A 9449-nucleotide genomic window follows, 5' to 3' on the forward strand; every position below is an offset into this window, starting at 1 on the left:
TCATGTCCATGTTTCAGGGAAGCAGGAAGGTCAAAATGGTGAAAGGGAAAGCCAGCCAAGCTTGTGCCCTCCTAAAGGGCTCAGGCTGCTCCCAATAATTGCAGGGCCCCAGGACAAGAGTACAAAAGGAGACCCAGCTGCCATGTGTTTATCTATTTAAAAGCTGTAATTCAAGCCAACGTACTATTAAATAACATATATTCGTCTTCCTGCCTTGACAAATACACATTCAAAATGACAAAAATCAAGAATATATGTCAAGCTATAATTTTTATATGGCTGAAACTCAACAAATCACCAAAGACAATTGCATTTAATTATGACTGAACATATCTGGGTATACTGCTGATGAGCTGAAAAAGTCTGAGTGAATAATAAAATCAAGATACACATAATTCATAAGTTATATATTTATTTCATAAAATTTATTTTTCTTTCATCTCAACAAAATTCAATAATTATATTATCAAGATTTTCACAAATTTGGATTCTATCGACAATAAAGGTCTGAAGCAGAGTTTGGCAAACTGCAGGCCCACTGCCTGTTTTTGTAAATAAAGTTTTATTGGCACACAGCTATGCACATTCTTTTACATGTTGTCCATGGCTGTTTTCATGTTACAGCATCAGGGCTGAGTACTTGTGACAGAAACTGAATGGCCCACAAGCCTAAAATATTTACTCTCTGTCTCTTTAAGTAAAAGTTTGCCAACACTGATCTAAGGGATTAAAACATGAAATGTAATTATAGTGAAAGTATACAGGATTTGAGCATATTTCCATCTATAAGTGTAAGTTAAAAATTAGCATAAGTTAAAGTGAACGTGAAAACCAAAGAATTAAAGCCATTTTTCATATACATTTTCTAGAAAAGTTATTTGTCTTCTAAAGAAGCCATAATTATCTAACAAATTGAAAGATAAAGTACAAATTATAACTCATGAAAAGTAACACCATTTAAATACATTTATTTTGGAAAATTTAATTAAATCTTATTAAATGTTTCTCTGAAAATAAAACTTGGCATGCTATCATTCAACATCCACATGATTGCCAAGGCACATGCTTTATATCATGCTTTGTGCACATTCTGTCTAGACCTGCATGTATGCAGATTTGAGAGTAATGTGAAGTGTTGAGGATGGCAACATGTTCTTCAGCTACCATGTACAACCGTTGTGAATGCCCTGCTAATAGTGAGTACTTCCAGGAAGGGGACTGGAGCTGGGAGAGAAGCAAGAAAATGGATGCTTGGCTCAACAGGGAAATGATATTTTGTTGTGTAAGAATCTAACATTCATTCTATGTGCTGGGAAGGAATTAACATGGTAACTTGCTTTTTATATCACCTGAGCTCTTCTGCCATTCAGTCCTTCCTGATTACTGATGCAAGGACTCACTCATGTTACCTCAGGCTTCCAGGTCTGTGCTCCTCTAGTCCTTACCATGACTCCGGAGGTAGGACATGCTCCTCTGCTCTAAGCAGTAAGGAAACCGGGGCTCAGATGGATGAAATGGTTTGCTGGAACTCATTCAGATGTTAAGTGGGAGAGGCCCTTTATATGTTCAAGATCGGTGAGAGATGGATTTAGCAAAAAGCCGGTGTGGAGCAGGGGACAGAATTGCACTGGGTATGGGGAGACCTGTGTTTAGCCATGGCTCCATACAAACTTGTTGTAAGACTTCAGGCAAGTCACCACACCTCTCTGGGCCTCAGTTTCCACATAGTTACATGAAAGAATTGTAGGAGAGTATTTTCAGTCCCGATGTTCCATGACTCCAGGAAAGTGTGTGTGTGTGTGTGTGTGTGTGTGTGTGTATGTATATATATATATGTACATATATATGTGTGTATATATATATGTACATACACACACACACACAGTAAAACCCTGGACTGTGAGTAACTTGTTCTGTGAGTGTTCCGCAAGATGAGCAAACATTTCTAATAAATTTTAACTTGATAAACGAGCGATGTCTTGCAATACAAGTAATAGGTGACACTGAATGTCACATGATCACAACTGAGCCAATGGTTCTTGAAATTTGCTTTGATATACGAGTGCTTTGGATTACAAGCATGTTTCAGGAACTAATTATGCTGGCAAACCAGAGTTTAAGCTCAGTGGTTTACTAAGACTTCAGGAACAATCAAGAAGGCAGGAGGCACCACTGTCCCCCACCCCTTGCCCCTACTTCCCGCCTTTATGTCTACATTTTGCCTGGGGCCAAACAGGCTGGAGGGAGGCCCAACTTTGTCAGCAATGCTGAGGGGAGAAGAGAGTCAAGTAGTTGGCTAGGATGCGAAATTAGAGCATGAGAGAGTGCAGTGGAAGGAAAGACCCCCAGGGGGAAGTGTCTTCCCACTTCCAACATCCCTGAGATGCCACCTGGGATTGTTCTAGCTGTGAAATTTTGATGGCAAGGTTGGTTTTCACTGGCAGTCATATGTACCCAGGAAACAACCTGATTTCCTTCTAATACCTACTCCCAGTGGGCTGGTGGGTTCCTCACAGCAGTAGGCAGACCAAAGGCCTGAACTTAACGTCAGGAGTTCCAAATCTACCAACCTGCCTAGTCACTGCCTCTCTGGGCTGCTGGGAAAATCGAAGGTCCTATTGTATTTTACTCAAGTGGCAAAGAAGACTCCCAATGGCTACTGTAGCTTCCATGTACCCAGACCTGAGCCTCGTGCTTTAGTCCCTTGCTACCCCTACTGTGGTCTGTGGCCTGGTAGTCTCGGCATCCCCTGGGAGCTCATTATAAGTGTAGAGTCTACTGATTCATGTGCACACTCAAGTGTGAGAAGTTCCACTGCAGAGCCCATAGTTCCTCCCCACAGGGCTGAGGACCCACCTAGAGTCTGACTACTTCTGGATTTCCCTCTGGCATTTGCCATTTGGAGATTTCCTGCCCAAATGGACCAAGCCTACTTCCAGAACCTGTATTGGCCTCTTCTGCAAGGCTGTTGCACCTCTGGCCAAAAGGGGTGATCAAAGAGTGACTGTAAGAGTTGCCAAGTAGCTACTGGGGTGAAGTAGACCTTGGGCATGGGGGTTTGAAAGTCTATACTTGAGTGCACAAGACCCTCACGGTGCAGGATGGAGTCAGGGCAGGAGAGGTGGAAGGAAAGGGAGCAGGTGCTGTGGGCTACAAGACTTCCCTTTTACTTGTCCTGGGTCCTTCAGTTGTCAGAGATAGGCCTGTGTGATTTTTATGAAATAATGTTTCTAATTATAGGTTAGGTAGATATCTATGGCAGTCTATGATTCCATCCCCCCCTTTTTTTGTTGTTATTAAATGATCCTTTATTAAAATATTTTCCTTTGTAGATTTTTAAAAAACATCTATTTATTTAGTTAGTTATTTATTATGAATGGGGGAAGGGCAGAGAGAGAGGGTGAGAGAGAATCCCAAGGAGACTCCATGCCCAACACAGAGCCCAACACGGGGTTCGATCCAATCACCATGAGATCATGACCTGAGCCAAACCAAGAGTTTGGACACTCAACCAACTGAGCCATTCAGGCATCCTTTCTTTGTAATTTTTAACTAGTTGGGAATTCCATTGCACCACTGTTGATGTCATCATCTGTGATGACATAAGGGTGGTGGCCATCAACACTGTAGATTGGGCAGACCCAAGGATTTCCTTAATGGTTCCAGAGAGTTCTCTGGCTAAAGATAGGTGCTGCATCTGTCGGGCAATGTTGACAATCTCATCAAAAGTGATATTTCTGGAGCTCCTGGGTGGCTCAGTCAGTTAAGCATCTGACTTTTGATTTGGGCTCAGGTCATGATCTCACAGTTTGGAATTGAGCCCTGTGTGGGGCTCTGTGCTGACAACATGGTGCCTGCTTGGAGTTCTGTCTTCCTCTCTCTCTGCCCCTCCCCAACTCATGCACACACACACTCTCTCTCTCTTTCAAAATAAATAAATAAATAAATAAATAAATAAATAAATAAATAAATAAAACATTTTTTTAAAAAGTGATATTTCCACTGTTATTAATGTTTTTCTGCTTCTTTCTGTCTCCTGGCAGTTCCTTGAGGGCTTTGATAATCAGGGCAGATGCAGAAAATACCACTTCAATTGGGCCTGTCTGTTCTGAACTGTCAGTTTCACTGTAATCCTCAGACCCTTATAATCACTGGTTGCCTCGACAATGTCATCACCAACTGTTTTTGGAGACAGACCCAGGGGGCCAATCTTCAGGGGCAAGGCAGACATGGCACCGACTTCCCCACCAGTGCACCTCGGGTACATGACTTTGATCTCCTTGGTGTTAAACTTAGGCAGATGGTGGAGGCAACTGGTGTCAGATGAACCCAGATTTGGTATGACTGAAGACAGTTGCACCTTTGCCTCCTCCAAGCCAGAAGCCAAAAGTATGATTCCACTCTTAAGGTGGGCGTAGGTAAAAGGTTTCTTAGAGGAAAGTAGAATTGGAGCTGGGCTTTGACGGATGAGTAGGAGTTCAGCATGTAGAGACCGAGGGGGATAGGACATATGAGCAAAGATGTAGAGGAAGATAAGTATGAGGCATTTGTGGGGAAAGTTGTACTTTATGCTGGAGTATCTTCAGTGTAGTGCCAGATCATTCAGGTGAGACTTTGGTGACAGGAAGTCCTCGAAGGTAATGAGAAGGGAAGCTGCAAGTAAGAGCAGTATTTTAGGAGGAACTTCAGATGGAAGTATGGGGAGTAAGTTGCAGAAGGGGAGAATATCAGCATGGAGACCTGTGTTTGACCTGATTTGAAGCAGAAACAGTGGAACTGGATGTAGAAGTGGATTCCAGGGATATCAGGCAGATGTCTGCCAGGACTTGGTGAGCAATTGGATGGAGGCACAGTGTGAGTGAGCAAGAGATGCCCTAAGTCTTTAAGCTGCCGTGACTTAGGTGCCCTCACAAAGGTAGGAGATGTTGAGGCTGAGGTGCCCAGAACAGGGGTGGGGAGGCACCCAGGTGAGGAGCCCCAGAGTGGCCCAGTTGGGGGATATATTTGGAAGCCATCAGCAGGTAGATGACCAAAGGAGGGATGATAACATGAAAGGAGAGAGGGTGAGGAAGACCCTGAGAGAGCAAAGGAGAAGACCGTCTTTTAGTCTGCACTGACAGGTGCTCAGAGATGAGGGCCTGGGAGGTCATCAGCAAAACCTGACCTCTCTTGTATTAGGGCACTGAAGAGGCCTCTAGTGCCACAAAGACAACCCTCTCCTCCCTGGGGAGGATACCAGACTGGTCACAGAGGGGCACTTGTGATCTCTTGAGGGGGCTTGAGAGAGGGTGACTTGGAGGCACAGGTGCAGTTAATAGCTTCCCTCTGCCCCAGAAACCATCAGGGCTCTTTTGGCTACAAGCCACTGAAAACCCACCCAAAGTGAATGTATTGGCTCCTGTAGCTGGATATAGGGCTCAAATAATGTTGTCAGGATGCGTATCTTCCCTGCTTCCCTCCTTCCTTCCTTCCTTCCTTCCTTCCTTCCTTCCTTCCTTCCTTCCTTCCTCTCTTTCTCTTTCTCTCTTTCTTTCTCTCTCTTCTCTTCTCTTCTCTTCTCTTCTCTTCTCTTCTCTTCTCTTCTCTTCTCTTCTCTTCTCTTCTCTTCTCTTCTCTCTCTCTCTCTCTCTCTCATTTCTTCCTCTTCAAGATTGACTCGTTTTCAAACAGGCTTTGCCCTTTGGTTCTCAAGATGACTTTTTGCAATGCTTGGGCCTATAACCTCTCACAAGCAAAGCAGAAAGGGACAAGAATCTTTGCTCAGCATCTCTAGCAGAAGTTATGATGTTCATTCTAATTGGACCGCCTTAGGTTAACAGCACTCCAACCCAATCACTGTGGTCCAAGGAATGTGATGCCCATCACTGGCCAGAGGGTAGAGGTCTACCCAGACAACCTGGACTAAGAGTGGGGGCTCATGGGTTGTACATTATGAAGAAAGAATATTATGGAAGCAAAAATAAATGTCCACTCCATCTTCCTTTCCCAAGAGAGTTCTCCTATAAGAAAGAAAAAAGGAAAATTTCCAGCAGCATAAGCAAGTTTGCAGGGCAAAATGATAGTTTCATAGTTATTTTTTTTTTAATTTTTTTTCAACGTTTATTTATTTTTGGGACAGAGAGAGACAGAGCATGAACGGGGGAGGGGCAGAGAGAGAGGGAGACACAGAATCGGAAACAGGCTCCAGGCTCTGAGCCATCAGCCCAGAGCCTGACGCGGGGCTCGAACTCACAGACCGCGAGATCATGACCTGGCTGAAGTCGGACGCTTAACCGACTGCGCCACCCAGGCGCCCCCATAGTTATTTTTTTAAATAAGGAACAGACATGATATAATAGTTAAAAATATTTATATAAAAGGAGGCGAGAAACCACTCTGAGTGTGCAGGAAAACACCTGCATCTAGAACCACAGACCTGTATTTAGCTTTGAGCTTCCTGGTGGCAAAGCAAAAGAAACCCCAATAACTCACAGAGATCCTGTTGGCTGAGAGAAATAGGTGCACTGAGCACTAATGCTGCACCCAAATAAGGGACGTTACATAACAAAATCACAGCATACCTTGTTAATTTATTTAATGTTTATTTATTTTTGAGAGAGAGCAAGCAGGGAAGGGGCAGAGAGAGAGAGGGAGACAGAGTATCCGAAGCAGGCTTTGCCCTGACAGCAGAGAGCCCAATGCAGGGCTCGAACTCACAAACCATGAGATCATGATCTGAGCTGAAGTCGGATGTTTAAATGACTGAGCCACCCAGGCGCACCCATACCTTGTTAATTTTTATGTAAGATGCTGAATGTTCTTCTGTGGCTCCCCTTATACCTTTCCTCTTGCTAAGTGGACAGCATAGCATAGGCCAAAGATCAGGGGGGTTTTGCAGACCCCATACCTGCTTTCTGCTGATTTATTTAGATCCAGGAATTTAGGCTGAAAGAATCAGGTGAATGGCTGGGTCATCATCGGATTCTCAAAACTGCTTGGACCATTGGGGGTTGCTCTCTCTCTATTGGAACATTAATGCAAAGGGAAAGGTCTCATTTGTAATTAATCAAGCAGTAGTGAGAGCAAGTACAGGGAGCTTGCATTGATTCCTAACACATCAAACAAAATGGCGCCCAGCGATCGCAGCCTTGGAGAGGATTGCCAAATTGGATTAGCAAACCAAATGTTGGTTTTAATGCCTGAGAGATGGACGAGGCACTTATTAAACAGTCCACAAGCAGGGATGTTTCGAGTACTTAATCAACCCTTCATTTCCCTCCTCCAGGGAACAGGGAAGCCTCAGTGCCACCCATGGTGAAAAATTACCAATCCCTGCAGGATCTCTCCCTGCCATTTTCACTGCAGAATGTGCATGCATTATAGCAAGAGTCCAAGGAAGACAATGTAAGGATACTCAGCCAGGGCAGTGGAAACTGCATAGGTCTGAGGGCAGGGGACCTGCCTGCAATCCCTGCTTCTCCCACCTCTCACTGTGAGGCCTCAGGTCTGTCATTCCCCACTCTGGGTCTCAGTGCTCCCTTCAAGGCCTTTTCACCCTGACAAGCCTAAGTTAGCTTTTTGAGGATGCTTACAGGAGGCAGTGGGCAAAGAGGCTTGTGTAGCCAGTGCTTTCCCTGGGGGAAGGACTTGCTCTGTGGGGGAGAGAGGTGGGGTGCCATTCAATTTTCTCTTTGAGGTTTTAATGCAACCTCTGCCTTCGGGTTGGAAAGCCCCCTTCCATTCTCTCAACCTTTTTTCTCATTTTAGAGTCTTAAATTTAGAGTCAGAGAGCACCAAAAAGGCATTGGGGACCCCTGTTGGAGTCTTGGAGGCATCCCTCTGTATTCTCTGGTAAGATCTCTTACAGGGTGGCTTTTGAAGTGGCATTCCTCTCCCTTGCCCCTATTTCTGCATCCTTGATGTATTCCACTTTTCCCCTTAAGGAGAAACAAGGGTTAAAGGGAAGGGTCCTGTGTTAGACTTTGCATCAAGTCCCGTTACTGCTAGTTACACAGTGACTTTGACCTTAGTTGGCCCAGGCTCTTCCTTGTACAGTTTGTAAAACTGAGGTCCAGACATGGCAAGAGCTTTGCCCAAGATCCCAATATGAGTTTGCAGCAAAGTCAGGGCTGGTCTTCTTCAGTCACTCCTCCCCTTGGCTCACTTGCCTTAGCCCTGCCAGCCTAAACCAGGGGTGGGGCCGCCACCAGGCCTGGTCAGCAGGGGACACAGTCTGGTCTAAAGTGGTGCCCACATTCCCAGGCTGAGGCCTCAGATCCCTTTTTGGTCACGTGGATGTTCTTTTTGCGGGATTCTGTATGTACCAGGAGAGCATCCTCTGTTTCTTCCCTTCCAGGAAAGAAACTTTCCTCCCTTGTTTCCTATAATCAAAGCAAACACCCACTCCCACCCCCCAGCATCAGGAGGCATTGTGGTGGGACCCACCAGTTTCCAGGTGGGTCTACTTTACTTCAAGGAGGCCTAGCAAGCCTTCCCATGCCACTCCTTATTAAATTAAAACCCAAATGCAAACATTAAACAAAGTATGATAAAATCTTTGGAAAAAACCGAACCAAACAAATCCTATAAACTTCTAGTTAAAATGTTGCTCCCATCACTCTAATCCATCTAGTATCCATCTGTGCTGACTCTACTCCTGCTCTTATCACCACACTTCAGTAGAACGCTTCTTTCAAGCTGGCCAAAACACTGTTTTCAGGGTCCAGCATTTTACCCTTGATATTCCTGCTGACAGGGCCCTTCTCACTCTCCATAGATGAGATGCCTGGCTTCTACTATCAAGCCTCTATGACTCTGCAAGAATGAGGGATAAAACAGCTGGAAAGGGGAGTGAGTAGTGCCCCCCTCAGGCTACAACTGCCCCTCCTTCCCCATCAAAATATCAAAGGGAGGGATGAGTTATAGCCTCAGCAGGGTTGGGGTGGTCTTGCCCTTCCTGGTAGGAGCCGATTTCTTAACTGATTTATTTACTTCCCTGGCCCTTTCCTCATCTTTCTGATTAATAGTTTAGTTGGGGGTTCTGGGAAATTTATATCCAATTGTTACCATAGCAACCAGCTCTCTTGCACAGAATACCACAGAAAATGCATTTGGGGTCTTCTGAAGGCGCTGGGTTTGTAAGGATCTCAGAGTATACCAGGGCACAATGGGCAAGATGATGTTCAACTAATAGGAGTAAGAATTATGGGCAAGGATATGTAATGGTCTCACCACACTGTAAATATGGAAGGACAGTTTTAGTGTCTTTCCTCTCCTTTTCTTGTCTCTCTTTCCCTGAACACATCTCCCCCTCAATGTTTTCTCCTAGGTTCCCCCAAATTAGTTCCCCACAGTACAAGGGCAAGGAGTTCTGGAGAATCTCATTTACTTTTGGCAAAAGGAAGAATTTGTAGCAGGCAGAACCATCTGAAGATGCAATTGTGGCCGCCTTGGGATGTAATGATCTCTCT

General features: G+C 44.8%; 1 pseudogene; it reads right to left on the minus strand.

Annotated features, from left to right (window-relative positions):
* Window positions 1-3548: 3548 nt before the first annotated feature.
* On the minus strand, window positions 3549-4282 carry LOC123593181 (annotated as a pseudogene).
* Between the last annotated feature and the right edge of the window lie 5167 nt (window positions 4283-9449).

The sequence above is a fragment of the Leopardus geoffroyi genome, chromosome D4, assembly GCF_018350155.1.
Source record: "Leopardus geoffroyi isolate Oge1 chromosome D4, O.geoffroyi_Oge1_pat1.0, whole genome shotgun sequence".
Classification (NCBI taxonomy): domain Eukaryota; kingdom Metazoa; phylum Chordata; class Mammalia; order Carnivora; family Felidae; genus Leopardus; species Leopardus geoffroyi.